We start from the raw sequence: 21661 nt of genomic DNA on the forward strand, positions 1-21661 counted from the left end.
GAGAAACTGCAGCACACTTAAATGCCAATTTCTGCGATGTTTACGTCAGTTTGTAATGGTTTAGTGGCTTCTGGTGCTGAAAAGTTTCATCATAAGTTTTTTTAAGACAGAGGAAAGTGTTGTATACGTTTACTGAGCTTTGTGTTGGGTCTTGGAACTGGAGACGCATATGTCTGATGTGATGTGCACAAGTAAAGTGTCTATAGTCCTGTCTGGGCCATTTTGTTGCTGAGAGGATATTTGACACGAGATTTTATTTTGTGGCTTTGTGGATATTTAGATGTATAACCGGTGTAGATTCTACATTGCTCCAGAATTGATCTTGGCAGGCTTTATTGAATCATGGTACCTTTGAGAAGTCACCCGAACGTCAGCTGATTTTACAGTTAATGCACCTGATCTTACTTTACTCTACTTTATCTTCCCGCCACTGGCCAGTGGCATAAGGCTGATACAGTTCTTCTCCATCTGTCTCTATCCTGAGCCATTTCCCTCGCTTCCTCTAGGTTCTGGATTTCATCTTCAAGATCTCTGAGAATTATGTCTATCCTGATCTCGGGTAACTTGATACACTGGTCTAGGTCTCGATGTATGTTAGAAATTTCCTAGATTTTGTATTGTTGTGCAATTTACCTTTCTATGCAATGGATTTGTTTAGAGGTATTCTGAGTTTTGATACAGTAAAGCCATCCAGGAAGTATGCTGATAAGTCAGTTTAGGCGTGAATAATCCTTTTTTCATGTTGTTGGTTTGTGGTTTAAGCGAGTCCTTATTCATGATTCCTTGGGATTCCAAGTGTTATTCCATGCGAATCAGTCAAGTTTTGGAATGATTGAAAGATGGAGGTTTTGCTGTTAATAGACCAGTGCTGAGAATATTAATATTCATAGTTTGTAAGTAGTAAACTTTGATGTACAAGAAAGCTTGGTAATGTCTAGCTTTGTTAGGGGTTTGCAAAGTTTCATCTTGGCTACACAAAAAATGTAGAATAGTCAGTCTAGTGCAGTTGTGGAATCTTCTGATTTCCAGATGTTTAGACAGGAGCAAATTCATTCCTGCTTTCTGCTGACGTCCCCTGAATATCAGGTGTAAAGCTTTTACTGTCTATTCCCTCATATTCATTTGTTCATTACCTTTCCCTGTAACTAATTCTCTCTCTCTCTCTCTCCTGATGTCCCTTTGGTTTCATATAAGTCTATTGACTGCCCATACATGGGTTTTCAGTCGCAGATTTGAAAAATGAAAAGAGATATTTAGTTCAGGGCAGTGCTGTTGGACATTCAAATATTGTTTGTGATACCCAGTAACTATCTTGGACTTGTCTCTTTTGGTGTACGAAGACAGAATCAGGATTCATTTTCGTTAGCATCGTCTGAATACACGATACAACAAAGTTTAAAGCACAGGATATGTTTGCTTGTGTTTGAAACAAGTTCAGTAATCAGAGAAAAATATGGATTCAAGATCAATTAGGATTCAGGAAGTCTTTGCTCCTGGTAGATTTTGGTTTGGTGTGTGTCTTAGTTTTGGTTTCTAGAAAGTCCATTGTGTTAGTTTATGATAATTGTGGTTACTAGAAAGTCTGTCAGTCTGTGATACTTTCACATTTCTTGGGCCGAAGTTTTGTTGAGAAGTTTCTTTTGACGGTGGGCATTCAGGAAGTTTGTTGTGACACTTGCTTTTAAGAAGTTGGTCCTTGTGTTATACATGGTATACTTTCACTTTAAGAAAGCCAATCTCTGAAAATTAGTCCAAGAAAGTCTTGATTCTTCATAACAATCTACTTTCAGAATGTCTGCTTTTGATATATATAAATATTTTTTTATTAATAAGGTCCTTTGGTTTGTAATACAGTAGTTTGTGATATTCTCTCTAAAACAGTTCTGTTATTGGTGACATATTTCTGTTTAAAATGTCTGTGTCGTTTTTATTTTCATGTAGGCTGTTACAGTCTGTGGTGGTTTTTTCTTTCAGGAAGTCTGTCAATCTTAATGGTTTTGCCTTCACAAAATCTGTTAAAGTGATGCTATGACTTTGAAGATGTATGGGTGTGTGGGTATTTGCCTAAAATGTCTGTTATATTTTCTGTTCCTTTGTGATTGTTATCGGTAGTCTGTTAGTTAATGTCATTTTCTTATTCTTAGAAGTCTTGCTTGTCTGTATCTTTTTATGCAGAAAGTCTAATAGTTTGGGTTTTTTATGGCTAGAAAACTTGGTAGTTCGTGACTCTTTATGGCAAGAAAATCTGTTATGGAGTTTGTCTGGGCTGTGAAGTCTGTTATTTTGTCTGTGTTTTTTTCCAGTAATTCTGTTCGTTTGCGTTTTGCTCTGCCAAGAAGTATACATTATGGTTTGGGAGAGTTTTTGATTAGCAAATCTATCATTCTGTGAATTCACTCAGGAGGATTCACGAATTACTTGGTTAAGATGTGTTGTCGTATTTCGTGAATCAGTTTTTTGCATGTAAAGGGTGTCTGTATGGTAGAGGTTTTCCAAAAATGTTAGTATCTTTGTAGGGAACTTTTCCCTAAAAGTCTTAGTTTAACCTAAGACTTTTCATTGGGGTTGTTTTACCATGAAGAATACGTATGTTAATTGTAGGTGATTTTTTGTCCATTGAGTTAGTTCTTGAGAACCTATTAGTACCTGAAAAATGTGTTAATTGGAAGTGGTTTCTTTCCAACTGAGTAAGTTCTTGATTTTTTTTCCTGCCTAGAATGTTAGTTTGAGTAAGGTTTTTTTTGTAAAGAAAGTCTGGTGGTTTAGGAAAGGTTTTTGTTCTGAATAGAAATGATCAGGTTAGATTGTGATTTATTTTCCTGGAAAATCTGTTGGTCTGCAAGTTTTCCCAGTATCAACTTGCTTTTTATCATCTTAGGAAGTTATTTTGCTGCTAAAGTTTTAATTTGGTGATTATAGGCCTACTAAGTCTGTCAGTTTGGGAGTAGAGTTGATTCTGCAAGAAAGTGGTGTATATAAGCCTACTAAGATGTCAGAGTTGATTCTGTCCAGAGAGTGGAGACTTGTCTAAAAACCTTGTGATTCTTATCACTTGATAGTGGTTCATCTTTCTAGAGTGCGATTTTTTAATAGAAAGAGTCAGCTCGATTGAGATCTTTGGCTAAAAAGTATGTCAAGAGAGTTCTGCGACCGTGTTTTCCAAAATGATAATGGAGGAGTTTTTATCCTCATTCTCTCTTCTAAACTTCTCTGTCCCCTGCGCCTTGAGAGCTATCTCTCTTCTGAGCTCTTCCATTTCGGCTGGCATTGAGAGGAGTTGCCTATCCTTCTCATGATTGAGTCGTTCCAGGTCTGTGATATTTTGTTCCAGCTTCGTTCCTTCTTCAGTCAGGCATTCTACCTTTTTCCTTAGTTCGTCTACTATTCGAACCTTCTCTTCGAGGTCTTTCTCAAGCGTCGAGATTATTTCACTTATCTGGATTGCTTCCTTGGTCTTTTGGCTGGGTAAATGCGGTGTCTCTACACAAGCTGAACTAGAGACATCTTCAGAAGCCGAAATTTCGTCTTTTTCACAGTCTTGCTCATCGTCATTCATCTCGATTTGCATATCGTCATTCATATCGTCTTGCACATCGTCATTCATATCGTGGTCCATATCATTATCCAAATGTTTGTCCTCTTCAGATATGGCCAGCGACGGACAGTTGTCCAGAGCCATAAAATCATTGAAGAAACGGACAATACCCATGCAGAATCCAAGAAGTATGAATACTTCAATGGACAGCACAACAAGATTGATATAGACAGCTTTCTCGCGGGGGAATCCGGCCGCGAAGGCAAAGCACTGGTTAAGCACGAACGATAACAAACTTAGAAACATCTTAGCTTGATGCAGATCAACTCCCTTTGCTTTAACCCTAGATTTCAAAACCACAAGGAATACAAGCCCCACTCGCCTGTGTCTGTTAATTCCTCCTCTTTCAGGCGGAGGCAGTTAATTTCACATGTTAATACTCCCTCTTGTAGGTGGAGCTTCATTATCGATAGAAGCTGAGTGATTCTGGTGCGAGGTGGCAGGTCAAAGATTTTATGGCGGTCTTAAGATTTCAATTGCGACGGTGTTATGGATGTTGCCGCTTTCCGTCTAGCCAAAGTCCTGTGACTATGGCTTTGTTACGTTTAGGCTTGTTGATCAAATTTGACTTACACACCAAAGCTCGATTCTCTCTCTCTCGTTATTTTCACTGTACTCTGATTATTCTCTCTCTCTCTCTCTATATTTTTACGCTACCCTATCTACTATTATTTCTTATAGCTATCATTACAGTAAAAGTGATTGCAGGAATATTACTGCTCTCCTAACAAGGCATCTTAAAACATTACCAAAGAAAAAAGGAATGAAATAGTTGCATAAATATAGTATCCGTGGTTCAAATAATAGTCCTTGTCTCCTACTGAAGCCTTTCAAAGCTTTATAATAGAAAAATGGGAGTTCAGTTCGCTTGCATCCGTATACCCACTAGCCGGGACACAATTCGCGGTAATCAGCTTATCTCTCTCTCTCTCTCTCAACCTTTTTAAATCTTCTTACTCCAAGTTGCACAATTCGTCCACAAACGTCTCGACGGAAAGCGGATTTTTTATTTTTTTAGGTAAGCAGGATTCAACGTTCAATTATGTTGGTTTCATTGAGCAAAAAAATTTTCCTCGTGTTGCCTAGCCATTGTCTTGTTAGAGAGTGAGAGAGAGAGAGAGAAAGCTGTTCCCCAACATTATATATTAAAATTTGGCTCACAAGGAGTTACAAGGATTAGTTGCTTAAAGAGATCTTCATTTACGTATGAGAGAGAGAGAGAGAGAGAGAGCTATTGCCCAACATTATATATTAAAACTTGGCTCACTTGTTACAAGGAGTTACAAGAATTAGTTACTTAAAGAGATCTTCATTTTTGTATGAGAGAGAGTATCGTCTGGATACACGATACAACAAAGTTTAAAGCACAGGATATGTTTGCTTGTATTTGGAACAAGTTCAGTAATCAGAAAAAAATATGGATTCAAGATCAATTAGGATTCAGGAAGTCTTTGCTCCTGGTAGATTTTGGTTTGGTGTGTGTCTTGGTTTATGACAGTTTTGGTTTCTAGAAAGTCCATTGTGTTAGTTTATAATCGTGGTTACTAGAAAGTCTGTCAGTCTGTGATACTTTCACATTTCTTGGGCCGAAGTTTTGTTGAGAAGTTTCTTTTGACGGTGGGCATTCAGGAAGTTTGTTGTGACACTTGCTTTTAGGAAGTTGGTCCTTGTGTTATACATGGTATACTTTCACTTTAAGAAAGCCAATCTCTGAAAATTAGTCCAAGAAAGTCTTGATTCTTCATAACAATCTACTTTCAGAATGTCTGCTTTTGATATATATAAATATTTTTTTATTAATAAGGTCCTTTGGTTTGTAATACAGTAGTTTGTGATATTCTCTCTAAAACAGTTCTGTTATTGGTGACATATTTCTGTTTAAAATGTCTGTGTCGTTTTTATTTTCATGTAGGCTGTTACAGTCTGTGGTGGTTTTTTCTTTCAGGAAGTCTGTCAATCTTAATGGTTTTGCCTTCACAAAATCTGTTAAAGTGATGCTATGACTTTGAAGATGTATGGGTGTGTGGGTATTTGCCTAAAATGTCTGTTATATTTTCTGTTCCTTTGTGATTGTTATCGGTAGTCTGTTAGTTAATGTCATTTTCTTATTCTTAGAAGTCTTGCTTGTCTGTATCTTTTTATGCAGAAAGTCTAATAGTTTGGGTTTTTTATGGCTAGAAAACTTGGTAGTTCGTGACTCTTTATGGCAAGAAAGTCTGTTATGGAGTTTGTCTGGGCTGTGAAGTCTGTTATTTTGTCTGTGTTTTTTTCCAGTAATTCTGTTCGTTTGCGTTTTGCTCTGCCAAGAAGTATACATTATGGTTTGGGAGAGTTTTTGATTAGCAAATCTATCATTCTGTGAATTCACTCAGGAGGATTCACGAATTACTTGGTTAAAATGTGTTGTCGTATTTCGTGAATCAGTTTTTTGCCTGTAAAGGGTGTCTGTATGGTAGAGGTTTTCCAAAAATGTTAGTATCTTTGTAACGAATTTTTCCCTAAAAGTCTTAGGTTAATTGGGTTGTTTTACCATGAAGAATACGTATGTTAATTGTAGGTGATTTTTTGTCCATTGAGTTAGTTCTTGAGAACCTATTAGTACCTGAAAAATGTGTTAATTGGAAGTGGTTTCTTTCCAACTGAGTAAGTTCTTGATTTTTTTTTCTGCCTAGAATGTTAGTTTGGGTAAGGTTTTTTTTTGTAAAGAAAGTCTGGTGGTTTAGGAAAGGTTTTTGTTCTGAATAGAAATGATCAGGTTAGATTGTGATTTATTTTCCTGGAAAATCTGTTGGTCTGCAAGTTTTCCCAGTATCAACTTGCTTTTTATCTTCTTAGGAAGTTTTTTTGCTGCTAAAGTTTTAATTTGGTGATTATAGGCCTACTAAGTCTGTCAGTTTGGGAGTAGAGTTGATTCTGCAAGAAAGTGGTGTATATAAGCCTACCAAGATGTCAGAGTTGATTCTGTCCAGAAAGTGGAGACTTGTCTAAAAACCTTGTGATTCTTATCACTTGATAGTGGTTCATCTTTCTAGAGTGCGATTTTTTAATAGATGTATTCCTTGTGCGCTTCTTGGTGGTTGTAATTATAGTTTTGCCTTCATTTTTGTTTGTGGCTGTGACAATTGATGGCTCTGAAGTAGCTCTATCTAATTGGGCTTGGTCCCTTGGTTTATTCTTGTTGGAAGTGTTTTTGGAACAGCTTCCCGAATTGTTGATTGATTTTGGCTCCCTTTTTTTGGGAGGAGAGCCTGCAACTATCATATTAGTCACCTTTGTATTGACTTTGGTAGGCGAGTTTTCTGTACTTCTTGAAGTACAACTTTTGGTGTTGGAGTTCAAGGTACTAGCAGATGAAAATTTCCTGACAGAATGGGGATTTTCATAATTTACAGTCCGTGGAGTAGCAGGTATGTGATGCCTATTATCAGATGCAGTTGTTTGTTGTCTTACATTGCTGGAACTTTTCATAAGTTTTATTACCGAAGCATAGGTAGAGTTGGCACTTTTGTTTGCCCCCATTACCACACGCTTCGCTAATGCTGACATTGTTTTCATTGTCAGCCACTGCCAATTCATCTTCTTCAAATCTGTATCTGAGGCAAGTCCTAGAATTTGGAGTGTGATCACCCTTACACTGAAAACAGTATTGGGTTGCTACACAATCGTCAAAATTATCATGCTCCGCAGAGCACACAGAACATCTTTTGTTGTTTTCACAAGAGTTTTGAATGTGGCCATATTCAAAACATTTGCGACACTGTTTCGGATTTCTTTTATATCTTTTAAACCTGCATCCTCTCATGGCCAACAATGATAGTATCAGGTAAATAACTGGAGGAGAAGGTTAAAAGGATAGCTGCATCCCCTCCTAGCTTTTTTACGTGAGATACACAAGGAGGACATCGATTGAGAATCTCCTCCTCTTCAAAAACATGCAGGTCTTTTGAGTATACTACTCCTTTCAGTGTGTTAAAGAATCTATGCGATGCAATAGATTCGATATTTCCACTTTCAGGAGGTTTAAAATTCGCTAGCAAAATTGCTTGGGTTTCATTACCAGCTTTTGTTAGCAAGTTCTTTCCATAACGCTTCAAGTTTCCAATGGGAATGGAACCTACCTTGCTCTCGATGCATTCAGCAGCCTTTATCAAATTTTTTCCTCCCTCCTTGTAGCTAGCAACATGCCATATAGGGGTAGGAAGCGCTCTGGTACATGGGCTGGTCCATGTTCTTCATTCTTAGGGATAAAATCAAATGGCTCGTCATTTAAATTTTTCACTGAAAACACTTTCGTGCTAAGAACCGAATCATTAAGAATGTGGCCATGGAGTCTTTGTTGTGCCTCACTAGCTTCCAAGGGTGAGGAAAATTTAACAAAAGCAGAAAATGACTGCTTGTCTTTTTCCAGAACTAATTTAATTCTTTCCACTTTACCAAATTGTTTCATTACACTGTACAAACATTCATAATCTAATGACAAGTTTATATTAGTGCAATGAAGGACTCTACTATAAGGATCAAATCCACCAGATTTACTAATACCCTGGTGTCTCAGTTTTTCATTCTGTCCGATAGCCGAGCTCATATCCATCTTCATGCCAGAAGCGTTGCCAGTGCCAGTAAGTCGTCGGATCCAGGGGAGGGAGAACTAGTAACCAAATCCATGTAGATGCCGGTTCACATTCAGAAGTCCAAAAAGTGCGCACCCAATACCCAAGAGCCCCGCTGAGACCCCAGCAGCACATCAGAAAGGGAAATCAAGGCAGCCTCTAATGCCCAAACTCCCCACCCCAACAAACCGCACAAGCCCACAAAGCGATCCCAGGATACTAAGCACGCACACACCAGACCACCTCACACAAACCGGCTCTCCACCAATGGCACAAGTGAGAGTTGATTCCCAATAGTCCACCCCATACCCTACCCTTACGGGATAGCACCAATACGCTTACAGTGGCCCAGGTATAAGCCTATCCGCCTGCTGGGAGTTCTGCCCCCACTAATGGGGACCGACTCCCCACTCCAAACGTATTGGTGGGCTTCCGGACAAAAGCCAGGAGTCCCATCCCAAACACCAGCCCCCCCCTGGATTCCGATGGGCGGATGTTTGGAGATGGTTCCGCCCTCAAGGTAGCAATGGGAGGGTCCCATCACTACCTCTTGGGTCCAAACCATATCAGGTGGCGACTCAACCACCACAACTCCCACAATTAGCTTCGAATGCAAACCCCTTCCCAGACTTACCTAAGCAGTAAAATTTAACAAAAGTGGAAAATTCCACATAATTGATCCAAACGCTAATAAAAAATATTACATGAAGGAGAAGGATGTAGTAAGAATGAAAAAATTGCAGAAAGAAGGAAAAGTTCTGACTAATTTAGTTGGATCAGCAGCTGAGCCCCAAGGACCACTGAGAAAGCAACTCCACCAGGCATCAGAGCCCAGCTGCTGGTCCCTAAGCCCCCTACCCACGTCAAGGGGTCAGCATCTAGGGGGCTCCATTATTTGGATCAAGAAATCAAATTCATAAGAAAAATAGGGGCAGATTTATGTTATCATTCACATATATCAAATATTTGGTATAATAAAACCCAGAAAAAGTTTTATAGTCAAAGTAACATGGAGAAAGAATCTTAAAAGCATATTCTTTGCTTGCCTTATTTTAGCAGTTTTGGACCATAAAATCATTGTTACAATCTTACAAGGTCAACTCGTTTTTTTTTTACATCAACACACTAAAAGGAATGCTTGTAAAAATGGCTGAAAAGAAATCAACAACATAATACAGGAGGAGGAGGAGGAGGATGGGGTTACTTGTTGGAGGGAGAATCCCCCTCCATGAGAACTTCTGGTAAAATGTCTGGAGTTCTCTCTCTTAAATGATGTTCACTATCAATAACTGAATCACTTAATTTACGTTTTCTGGACACTTGGTTGTCTTTTTTTACATCCTTTCGTTCAACTTTCACAAGGAAGCTATTTCGAGACGACTGCTTTTGTCTTTTCTTTAAAATTTTATGGAAATGGGTCACAGCATTGTCAGTAAATATGTTCGCTGCATGCCCTATCAAAGCCTTATCTGGGTGATGTTTTTCTATAAAATTTAGCACATATTCCCACTGTTTAAACATTTCCCTAATTTCTCTAGAAGCAATAGGTCTTTCAATCTGTCCCTCCTCCTCCTCAGATGAAATGTCCTCTGTGACCTCTTTTTGCTGCTCCTTCTGTAACTCCAACAGCTCATTGGTCGTCAGCTGCTCGCTATGATGTCGTCCTTGTCCACCTCCAGCCCTATTGATTTGCCCAAGGATACAATTTCATTGTAACTGCCTCCTGGATAGGTTCGAACCCCTCAAGATCTAGTTCAGGAACGATGTTAATCCACAGTTTCTTCCACGCAGAATTGAGGGTTTTCTTGGTGACCCCTTCCTATGCTTTGTCAATCAATTTGAGACAACTGATGATGCTAAAGTGGTCTTTCCAAAACTCTTGGAGGGTAAGGTTGGTCCCTTCAGTGACCTCAAAGCAGCGCTGGAACATAGCTTTTGTATAAAGCTTTTTAAAATTTGAGATCACCTGCTGATCCTAGGGTTGGAGTATTGGAGTGGTGTTGGGCAGCAGGAACTTGATTTTAATAAATTTAAATTTTTCCACCAAGTCGTCTTCAATGACTGGAAGATGGACAGGAGCAGAGTCCATAAACAACAAGGCTCGGAATGGGAGGTTCTTCTCCAGGAGGTACTTTTTGACCTACAGACCAAAATCCTCATTGAGTCATTCAACAAACAAGATCCGGGTCACTCAAGCCTTGTTGTTAGACCTCCACACCGCTTTCAGTTGCTTCTTCTGCACCTCGTTCTTTTCAAAGGCTCGTGGATTCTCCAAGTGATACACCAGGAGAGGTTAAATTTTGCAATCCCCACATGCATTGGCACAGAACAGCAGGGTTACACTGTCTTTCATGGGCTTGCGAATGGGAAGTGCCTTTTCTTCTGATGTAATGAAGGTCCTCCTGAGCATCTTCCAGAACAGGATGGTCTCATAGCAATTAAACAATTGTTGCGGAATGTAACTCTTGGAATCCACGAACCTTTTAAACTCGGTAACGAACGCCTCTGTTGCCTTCATATAAGAGCTAGCCCCCTCCCCATATCGCACAACACTATAAATGCCAGTTCTTTTTTTAAAGTTTTCAAACCAATCCTTTTTAACAAGGTCACCATATAACAACTGTGCCTTTTCACAGTTATCGTATCTCCTGCTAACGGCTTGTTATTTATCCAGACGAGAGGCAACTTTTCTACACTATCAAGAACATGTGGCCATTGTTTCGTCACTGTAAGGACCCCTTTTGGGCCATTGTTTCGTCTCTGTAAGGACCCCTTTTGCAACTTCCATTGCTTTGATTTCTTCTTTCTTCAGAATACTACAAATCGTCAATGTTGTCCGATTGTAAATCTTGGCTAGGTCTGACACACGTACCTTGTTCATGCTTATTGATAATTCATTTTTTCAATTTGACAGTTATCATCTCCTTTTTCTTACCGTCTTTCTTAATCATCTTGGAGACCATTGTCTAGAATTTTAGGTTGTTTTTATTAGTGATCTGTAGAATTGCTGATTCCAGTAAATTTCTTGAAACATAATCATTAGACCTAGCAATTACAGAGCTATCGCCCCAATTTATACAATGAGATTTTTCGCTCAGATGGATAAATAGAGCATTTGAAGTCTGGTCTGTTCTAACTGAATACATATGTTAATTAATACGTACATACAAATAAATGAACTACTAATTAATTAGTCCCACATGTATATAGATATTATCTCTCTCTCTCTCTTTCTCTCTCATGCTCGCTATATTTATATCCTATTTTCGTCTTTTCACTAATTTTTTGGAACATTTTTGTAAATTTCATGTTACCTAATACAAAATGTATTGTTTTTTTATGAAAAAATTCGCCTTGACAAGGCACATTGCATAAATCCTTAGTCTATTTTTTCGGGATGTTACTAAGTCGTATATGCCTCCTTGTTCTTCAAAAAGTATTGTTTTCTGACTAAATCATTTGTTGACCACGTGTGTGTTCCTCCAAGGTGTTGCTGCCTTAAATCTCTAACCTTGCCCACGGCCGTTTTTTCGTTTCTGTAGAGTGAACTGGACCTTATGCTAATCCTGTAATATCAGTTTGGATACTAAGCCTACTTGTACTATGTTTTTGCTCATTTTTTTTTAGTTTAAACAGACCACTGAGTTAATATTAACTCTCCTAGGGCTGGCCCAAAGGATTAGACATGCTATTCAAAATCTCGATAAATTATTGTCTAAAAAATAAATATTTGCTATCTGGAAAATAAATTATCTAAAAAATAAATATTTACTATCTGGAATATACTAAAAATTACTATATATATTTTATCGTATAAATTATTAAATTTAAGGAATTTTAAAATATTAAAAAGTGAAAATTTGTCAAATTCAGATAATATTTCTTTAAAAGAATATCTTCTATATAATATCTCTTTGGATTCTATATTTTGGACAGATTTTAAAAATATGCTTTACTGTTATTTGCACATTACATATTTCGCACATAGGTATAGGGGCATGGGGGTTACTCATTAGGTAACAATGTGTCAGTTTAGTGTGACCAATTCTTAGCTGTGTCAATATTACTGAATTCTTGCGGCATTTCTGATAGGATGATGGCCACGGGTCTACAGTTACTTTTATTTCTCTTAATTTATTGTTAGGATTGTTTTCCCTCCAGTTATTTTGCCATTTTTTCTTAATTACCGATTTACTGTATCTAATATAATCTTCTAGCGGTAATAATTCTGCTGATGTTGGGAGTGTTCTAGCCTCTTTTGCATAGGTGCCTGCTTTTTCATTGCCTTCTAATCCTATGTGAGATGGTATCCAACATAGAGTAACAGATATCTTTTGTCTTTTCATTTCATGTAATATATGTCTAATTTCACTTATAATTTTGTTTTTCGGAGTATAAGAGCTTATTGCATTTACTGAACTTAGTGAATCGCTAAAGATGGTTACTTCATTAAACTGGTTTTCAGATATAGTTGTTAACGCTGTTTTTATTGCTAGTAATTCAGCAGTGAACACTGATGCTTTGCTTTGTAAGGAGGCTTGGATCTTAATATTGTTTCCGTAAACAGCGAATCCAGTTCCCATGTCATCTTTGGAACCATCAGTATATATGTGATTATTATTGTGTATCTTGATATGTTCCAGAGCATATTGTTTCATAGCGAGGGGATTATGCAATTTATTTATTGGTATTGTACATAGTTTGTTAAATATCTGTGGAGCACTTATCAACCATGGAGGCATTATTTTGTTAAAATTGTAAAATTTAATATTATAAAGGTCATTGTCATTAAATAATCTTAGCTCTAACAGGGAAGGATGGGATAATTTTTGTATCCCAGAAACAATCTGGATCTTTAAATAAATCTTTGGTTTTTGCTGGACTATTTAAATTTTTAAAGTTCTGTACATCGTTGTTATTTTGAATCTATAAGATAGTGGCATTTCTACACTTTCTACAATCAACGATTGGACTGGTGATGATTTGAATGCTCCAGTGTAAACGATGCACTGGGTCTAGCATTTTGAGAGTTGTCTCACTAGCAGAACTGTAAATTGGACTGCCATATTCTAATATTGGTAGAACTGTAGCCTTATAAAGTTTCAATAAAATTTTTCTATCAGCACCCCATGAAGTGTGAGCTAATTTTTTTTAATATATTTAAAGCTTTCAAGGCCTTTGCTTTGGTGTGTCTTACATGGGCCTTCCAGTTCAAATGATTGTCAAAATATAGGCCTAAGAATTTGACTTCAGGATAAAATTGGATGGGAATGTTATTCATAGTAAGAGATATAACTTGATTTTTGAGCCAGCGTTGATCCTTATAAAATATTATTGCTTGTGTTTTTTCAACAGAAAATTTAAATCCAACAGATAATGACCATTGTTCAATAATAGCTATGGAGATATTTAAATTCTTTGGATGTGGGGTAGGTTGTTTGAAGTGTAAAAAATGGCAAAATCATCAACATATAAGCTGTTGTTTACATCTTTTGGAAGCATTTTAACAATATTATTGATTGCTAATGCAAATAATGTGCTGCTTAGTACGCTGCCTTGTGGGATACCCTCTTTTATTTCAAATGTTTCTGATAATACTGTTTCAATTTTAGTCTGGAATGTTCTTTCTGTTAGAAAATTTCGTATAAAAACTGGGAGTTCACCTCTTAGATTTATGTCATATAGAGATTTTAAGATTGAATATCTCCATGTTGTATCATAAGCCTTTTGAATATCGAATAAGACAGCGACAGTAATTTTCTTTTGTACAAATCCTTTTTTGATTTGATCTTCTAGTGATGTTAATGAGTTTAAAGTTGAATGATTTTTCCTGGTTCCAGATTGGGTTGCTGCTAGAACGTTATTTTTCTCTAAATACCATATAAGTCTATTATTTACCATCTTTTCCATGAGTTTACAAAGACAACTAGTTAGTGATATAGGTCTATAATTATTTACTGATGTTGGATCTTTGCCGGGTTTGGGTATAGGAATTACAATAGCATGTTTCCATGCTTTGGGAAGTAGTTTCTTTTTCCATAGGTGATTAAAAAAATTTAACAAATATTCTTTGGCTTTAATGTTCAGATGTATAAGGAGTTCAAAAGAGATATTATCCTTTCCTGGGGCAGAGTTACTACAAGTTTTTAGTGCAGCATCAAATTCTTCTAATGTAAATGGGACATTGTAATATAATTGCTGACTTGTTTCAAAATTAATTATATGTTTTTCTTCATTCCTTTTTTTAAAACGGAAATGTTCATCTAAATTCAAGCTATTGCCTACTGATTCTAGGTGGCGACCTATTATATTTGATATTTCTTTTAAATCATGAACTCTTTTCCCGTTATGCAATATTGGGGATCTACGTGATCGGCTATACTTGCCATTAATTTTTCGAAATCTATCCCACATTTGTTTAACAGTGTCACCTGAGACGTAATTATCCCAAGATGATTTCCTATTGCTAATAACTTTTTTCCTGAATTGAGCAGATATCTTATTCAATAAAGGCTTGATATAATCGATTTCCATAGCTATTAATACTAACCCTATCAATGTATATCTATTACTTTTATATAATTTGTTATATCTTTGGTTTAGTCTGTCTAATCTTCTACTCATTTTGTGCTTCAATTTGATGATTTCTGAAAGTTCTCTAGACCACCATGGAACAGGATTTATTTTTGGCTTACAAGTTGCCATTGGTATTGATTTATTTCCAGAACTAATTACGAAATCTGTAAAATATGAATTAATTTCATTGTGATCATTGTTACTTTGGAAAGGGGAAACATTTTTGGTAATTAAATCATGCACTATAAGAATCTGAGTAAATGGTTAAATTATTACCCTGTAGAGTAGAAGCAATCTCAAGAGATTTGGCTAATGCAGTTAATTCAGCTGTAAAAATGGATGCATTATTTGAAAGTCTGCCCACATACGAGTTATTACTATGAACAACAGCACAACCAACACCACTTGATGTCTTTGATCCATCAGTAAAAAGTTTAACAGAACCCGAATGCTTTCGGTCATGATCAAGAAAACAAGCCTTCACTTCTTGGACATTAACAGATTTTTTAACCACAGTTTTTTTACAGACCGATGGTTCTGGGGTCAACCAAGGAGGCAGCTTAGAGCAATGTATTGCCTTAATTTTTTGGTCTTTAATAGGCACACTGTCAGCTGCAGCATTAATTCTCACATGAAAAGGCTTGGATGCTCTAGCATTTGCAAACTGCTGTGAATTGTTTTGGTTAAGGATAGATGCTGCCGGGTTTTCTGGGGAACCTCTTAGTTTGAACATATACCGCAGTCCCAGTTCCTCTCGACGTAAGTCTAGAGGGAGCTGTTTTGAATGCTCCAGAACATATTCTCAGACCAGCATGATGAACTACATCCAACTCCTTAAGCTTGCTTGCACTTGCTGAAGAGTAGACTTGGCAACCATACTCAAGCTTTGATTTACATAAAGTCATATAACCGTAAAAGCGACCTCTTATCAGCACCCCAATTAAAACCTGAAACTACTTTTAAAATGTTAAGGGACTTCTTCACCTTAATTTTCAAAGAGTCAATATGACTACCCCATGTTAGTTTCTTATCAAAAATCATTCCTAAAAACTTCACCTCCTCCTCATATGGTATTAGTGTGTCTTTCAGCCTAATATTTGGGATGGCTTCCTTTCAGGTACACCTAGTAAAACGAACTGCCACAGTTTTATTAGGGGAGAATCGAAAGCCATTGTCATCAGCCCAATTGCTGATTGCATTAACTGACTTTTGCAGAAAATTACAAGCTGCAATAGCATCATAACTAGTGACATAAATAGCAAGGTCATCCACAAACAAAGATGTCTTTACTGGAGGAGACACACATTCAACAATGCTATTTATAGCCACAGCCAATAAAGTGACACTCAACACACTGCCTTGTGGGACACCCTCCTCTAGCTCAAAAGCATTAGACAAGGTGTTTCCAATTCTTACTTTAATAAGTCTATCACTTAGAAATGACCTGATGAAATTTAACATATTACCTCGTATTCCCATGTCATGAAGCTGCTTAATTATACCAAAACGCCAAGTAGTGTCATAAGCTTTTTCAAGGTCGAAGAAGACTCCTATAGTCTGACAGCGTTTTGAGAAACCTTGCTGAATTTGGGTTGATAATCTTATTAGTGGGTCCACAGTGGAACGATTTCTCCTGAATCCAAATTGGACAGATGATAACAAACCATTTTTTTCTAGATGCCACATCAATCTAGAATTCACCATTTTCTCAAACATTTGCATACACAACTTGTAAGAGATATTGGCCGATAGCTTGTAGGAAGATGAGGATCTTTCAATGGTTTCTTTATGGGAACAATGATTGCAATCTTCCAAGAAGGGGGGAGAATACCAGTTTCCCATATTTTGTTAAAAATTTTAAGAAGATAAGATTTAGCCGATTCTGGGAGATTTTTCAGCATGCTGTAAAGAATGTTATCATTCCCAGGGTGGAATGCTGATACAGATGATGACAGGGCATCCCTTAATTCCCTCAAAGTTAACTTGGAATTATAAGATTCACCATTTCCAGATTTTAAATTAAGGGAAATGGCTGAATTCCTAATATTCTGGAACCGAGTTGTATAGTTCCTGGAACTCGATACTTCAGAGAAATGCTCACCCAGTTTTTCAGCAACTTCATTAGGCTTGGTGACAAGGTCTCCTTTGATTTTCAAACAGGGTGTTGGTGTTGGAACATACTTGCCACTTAGCTTTCTAATCTTTTTCCAGATCAATCTGGTTGGGGTCTTGGAATTTATGCCATTTATATAAAAAAGCCAGGATTCTCTTTTTACTTTTTTAAAAATATTTTCGCTGTTTTGCCATAGCTCGTTGGTAAATAGATTTTGCTGTTGCAGACTGACTGGATTTATAACGCCTGTAACATTTCCTGGTAATTTTCCTCAAATTACCACAGGTTTTATCCCACCAAGGGACAGCAGGTCTGTGTGGTTTCCCTTGGTTTTAGGTATTGAATTTTCAGCACTATTCAATATTTCGGAGGCAAAGTACTCATAAGCCTTTATATGGCATTTGAAGGATTCAAATTCCTGGGATAGGTTAATGCCTTCTTGAAATTTTACCCAATCTGCTTCCTTTTCCTTCCATTTGATAGGACAAATCGAGGGAGCATTTCTCACAAACTTAAGATGAATGGGAAAGTGATCACTGTCATGTAGAAAATCATCTACAGACCAATTAAAATCAAGATAGAGAGAAGAGGAGCAAATACTTAAGTCTATAGCAGATGAACCACCTGTGTAGAGATTATGGTATGTCATAGTACCATCATTAAAAAGTGTAAGATCATTATTATAAACAATGTCATCAATGATCCTACCCTCTGTGTCTAAAAAATCTCCACCCCAAAGTGGATTGTGAGAATTAAAATCACCAAGTAGTAAAATAGGAGGAGGAAGTTGATTGATTAATTCTTGAATGTCCCCAAGAGTGAACCTACATCTTGGGGGAAGGTAAAGAGAGCAGATTGTGATTTCACGGTCAAAAGTAGTTCAGGGGAACCATAAAATGTTGCAATGCTTTAGTAATAATTATTGCAACACCTCCATGGGCGCGATCCCCATCAGTGGGGTTCATTTTGTAGATTTCATAGTTTACTGATTGTATATAATCCCCCGAATCCCCCAATTTAGTTTCTTGAAGGACATACAACCCCTGGGTTATGCTCACTCAGTAATACCTTTAATATTTCTGAACGAGTCCTTAGTCCTTTACAGTTCCATTGTAAAATGTCCAGATTGAATTTTAGTGCTAGGATCTACCAAGGGAAATTCTATATTGATCTATACTAGTTTTTTTGTTTATTTTCCTTATGGGACTTTATAAGAGTTTCTTTAGATTGTCTTGAGATATGTGGCTTATGATTATGTTTTTTATTAGTTTTTTGATATGGAGGAGAGTGGACTTCCACTACTATTTTCTTTTTATCCAAGGAACTTGATTCCTTGGTTGCTTCAGGGGCAGTTGCATCTTCATTTTTGTTATATTTTTTATGGGGTTTGGATATCTCCACCCTTTGAGCAGGTGGAGGAGAGGATGAAGGAGTTCTCTCTCTCTTTGGCCTTCTAGTTTGTTCTTGTTCATTACATCATGGGTTTCTTGCTGAAGAGATGGAATAGACACGGGAGGATTTCATCATCTGGAGAGGAGTCTATAACAGCAGGCACATCTTTCTTAGATAGGGGTGCTTCAACCCTAGCCGGCCTGTCACCTAGATCAGATGACTGGGTTTCAATAGTTCTAGGTTTTACTGCAGGTAGAGGTGCTTTAGTTTTCATGGAGGCTACAGAATTTAGAGACATAGCATAGGTCTTTGTCTGCACTTTTTATTGAATGGGGTATGATTCTCTTCACAGTTAATACATTTTGGATGTTTCGAACAAGGACCATGTTCAGGAGCCGAGCAATTATTACAAACTTTATCGTTTTTACAGAATCTGGATGGATGGCCATATTGAAAACAGTTGTAGCACTGCAGAGGTTTGGATAAAAATGGTTTGACTTTGACCCTTTCGTTTCCAAAATTGATGTAAGATGGTACATCAGAGTCCTCAAATGTTAAAATGACCATATTTGCCTTTGGAACCTTTTTTATCTTCCATACAGAAGTTGGACTGATTTCTAATATTTCTCTTTCTGTCAGTTCACAAAGGTCTCTATCAAAATACCACTCCTTTACCATAACTGTAATTCATGTGTGGTCTAATTTCTTTTATCATATCTTTCTCGAATTTCTTCATTGTCAGCATGTATGACTGTGTCTTTGATTTAGCATGAATTAGGACACTGCCTTTGCCAAACCTTGAGATGTTCCACATGTCAATACAGCCTACCTTTTTTTGGATGTATCTGCCAAATTTGTAGTAATTATAATTTTCCTCCTTAGCAGTTATTACCAACCACATTGGAGGTTTTGGTGTTCTTTCAAAAGTGTCGTCGTCATTTCAAGTTTTGGCTGAGCCACTTGTACCATTGTGATGGTCTGTAAATATCCATATTTTTAGGGGCCCTCCCTGTCGGTCAGTGCTCCCTTGACAATCTTTTTACAAATGTTATGTTATTGATACTGCTGCTGGCTGAGTGCAGCTTCATGTTTTTTCAAAAGTCAGCCATGCCTCCCATTTTTTCTCACTTTCATCGTAGTTCCATCCTCAATTCTTCTATTTTGCATAACTACCAAACGAAGCAGAGAGCGTCTCATAGTCACATTCCAAGGGAATGTGCTTTACATGCAACACCCTCAAACTATCCACTGTGTTCCCACATTGGTTTCTTTTCAATTTGTGATGACTACCCCGAGAGGCAGTACCACCACTGGAGCATTCCATATCCACGGTCAAGTTCATGTCACGGGTCGTCATCTGTGCCAAATCAGCATCAAAGGGACCAGGGGTACTAGAATCCTTGTGGTTACTAGTCATAAAAGCTTTATATTAAAAAAAAGAGAAAAATTAAACCTGAAAATATTAAAAAAATATCATCAGCCTTTCATAGTTTATTCTTCCACCAATGGCACAAGTGACAGCCGACTCCCAAATGTCCGCGTCCCTACCCTACCCCACTGGGGATGGCACAACATGGTTAGAGTGGCGCAAGTGTAAGCCAAACCCGCTTGCTAGGACTGAGAATATTACAAGAATACAATCATCCCCACCCTAACCATGTTATGGGCAAACCGGAAAGAATGCAGAGAGTCCTATCCCCAGGACTAGACCCCCCTGGAATCCGTGGTCCAGCCCTGAAGAATAGTTCCGCCCTTGAGTTATCAATCTGATATCTCTCAGGTCCGAACATTATTGGGTAGTTGATGATTCTACCACAGCTCCCACTATTTAGCTTCAGATATAAACCCAATCCCAGCTATATCTTTTCCCATTCGTCAGGTCCAATAAATTTTACTGAAGGTCGAAAATTCCACAATATTACTCCAAATGAAAATATACAAAAAAAAATATATAAAAAAAAATATGAGACTCTTGGACTCAAACCCAGGAACTAATTCCTGGGGTTCAAGAGCCCCCTCACCACGTCAAGGTGGTCCCATATCGAGGGGGTACAGATGATAGGATCCCATGGGTTTTTGAAAAGTATGTTGGGATTTCATTTTCATTCAAAAACCATAGTTGTAATTGAGTATTAGGTTTTCTATGTTTTTACCTGCTCTATCTGCGTCGATGATACTGGCATCCCATAAAGGGTGGTGAGCATTAAAATCACTTAAAACTAAAATTGGCTCATTGAACTGTGATAAAATATACTGATAATTGAGCCATATAATTTTCATTAGGTTGATTATATAGACTGCAGACTAAAATGCTAGTTTTGTTTATCATATGTAGGCGAATTGAAGATATTTGAAATGAATTATTGTTAACTGTAACTTTATCATAGGTTACACGATTATGAACATATATTGCTGTTCCTAACTTGCCAGAAAGTAATTACATATTGATGGGACTGGATTATTAACGTGTTGTAAACATATGCACATTGGTTCATGTTGCTTTAAGTGTCTTTGTATTTCACCCAAGTGAATTCGTGTTTTCAGACCATTTATGTTCCATTGGATAATAGTACAATTGAATGGAACGAAAGTTAAAAGATCATTTTGTATAGTTGGTTTTATATATATATATTTATATAATTTTTAAAACCTATGGGTAATTAGTCAATTTATTAGCTTTAATTTTCATTTTGGGGTTTTTGACATTTCTGTGTCATCTTCTGATTCAGTAGTCAATTTAATTCTTCTTGTTTGGCTAAGAAATTGTCTAACACTGCTATTTTGCTCTCACGATAGTATTGTAAGTGTCTAATACACATACAATCTTTGATATGTAATTCTAGTTGACTTGAGATATTATCTTTTCTAGCTAAGAAATTTCTTATCGCGTTTATCAATTTTTCTTTATTTAAAGGTTTTGTTTCTTTGCAATCTTGCAAAAAACATGTATGGCATCCGCACCGTTCATGGTGAGATTCGGTTGAGGTGTTACCTCTTGGGTACACTGCTGACATTCACAATTATCGTTTTGTCTTCCTTGGATTGATTGAATTTTGTCTTTAAATTTTCTTGGAAAGACTGGTGATGGGTTTATTTCTTCAAATTTACCTTGAAAAACTAGAGAAGAATTTATTACTTTAAATTTACTTGGAAAGACTGAAGAACTTATTTCATCATTGTCATCTAAATTAGGGGATGTTTTCCTGTTGATTTTAGGCATTTTTTCTTCTTGATGTCATTGGTATTAACTTGAGTTTTTTGGGGAGAAATTATTTCTCTTTCTCGTTTTCTTCTTGTTTGATAAGCATGATCTTCCTTTTCAGAGTCTAGAGATGGCAGTTCTTCATCTTTCATCAGTATTTCATAAGGGTTGCT

Source organism: Macrobrachium nipponense, chromosome 41 (assembly GCF_015104395.2).
Source record: "Macrobrachium nipponense isolate FS-2020 chromosome 41, ASM1510439v2, whole genome shotgun sequence".
Lineage (NCBI taxonomy): Eukaryota > Metazoa > Arthropoda > Malacostraca > Decapoda > Palaemonidae > Macrobrachium > Macrobrachium nipponense.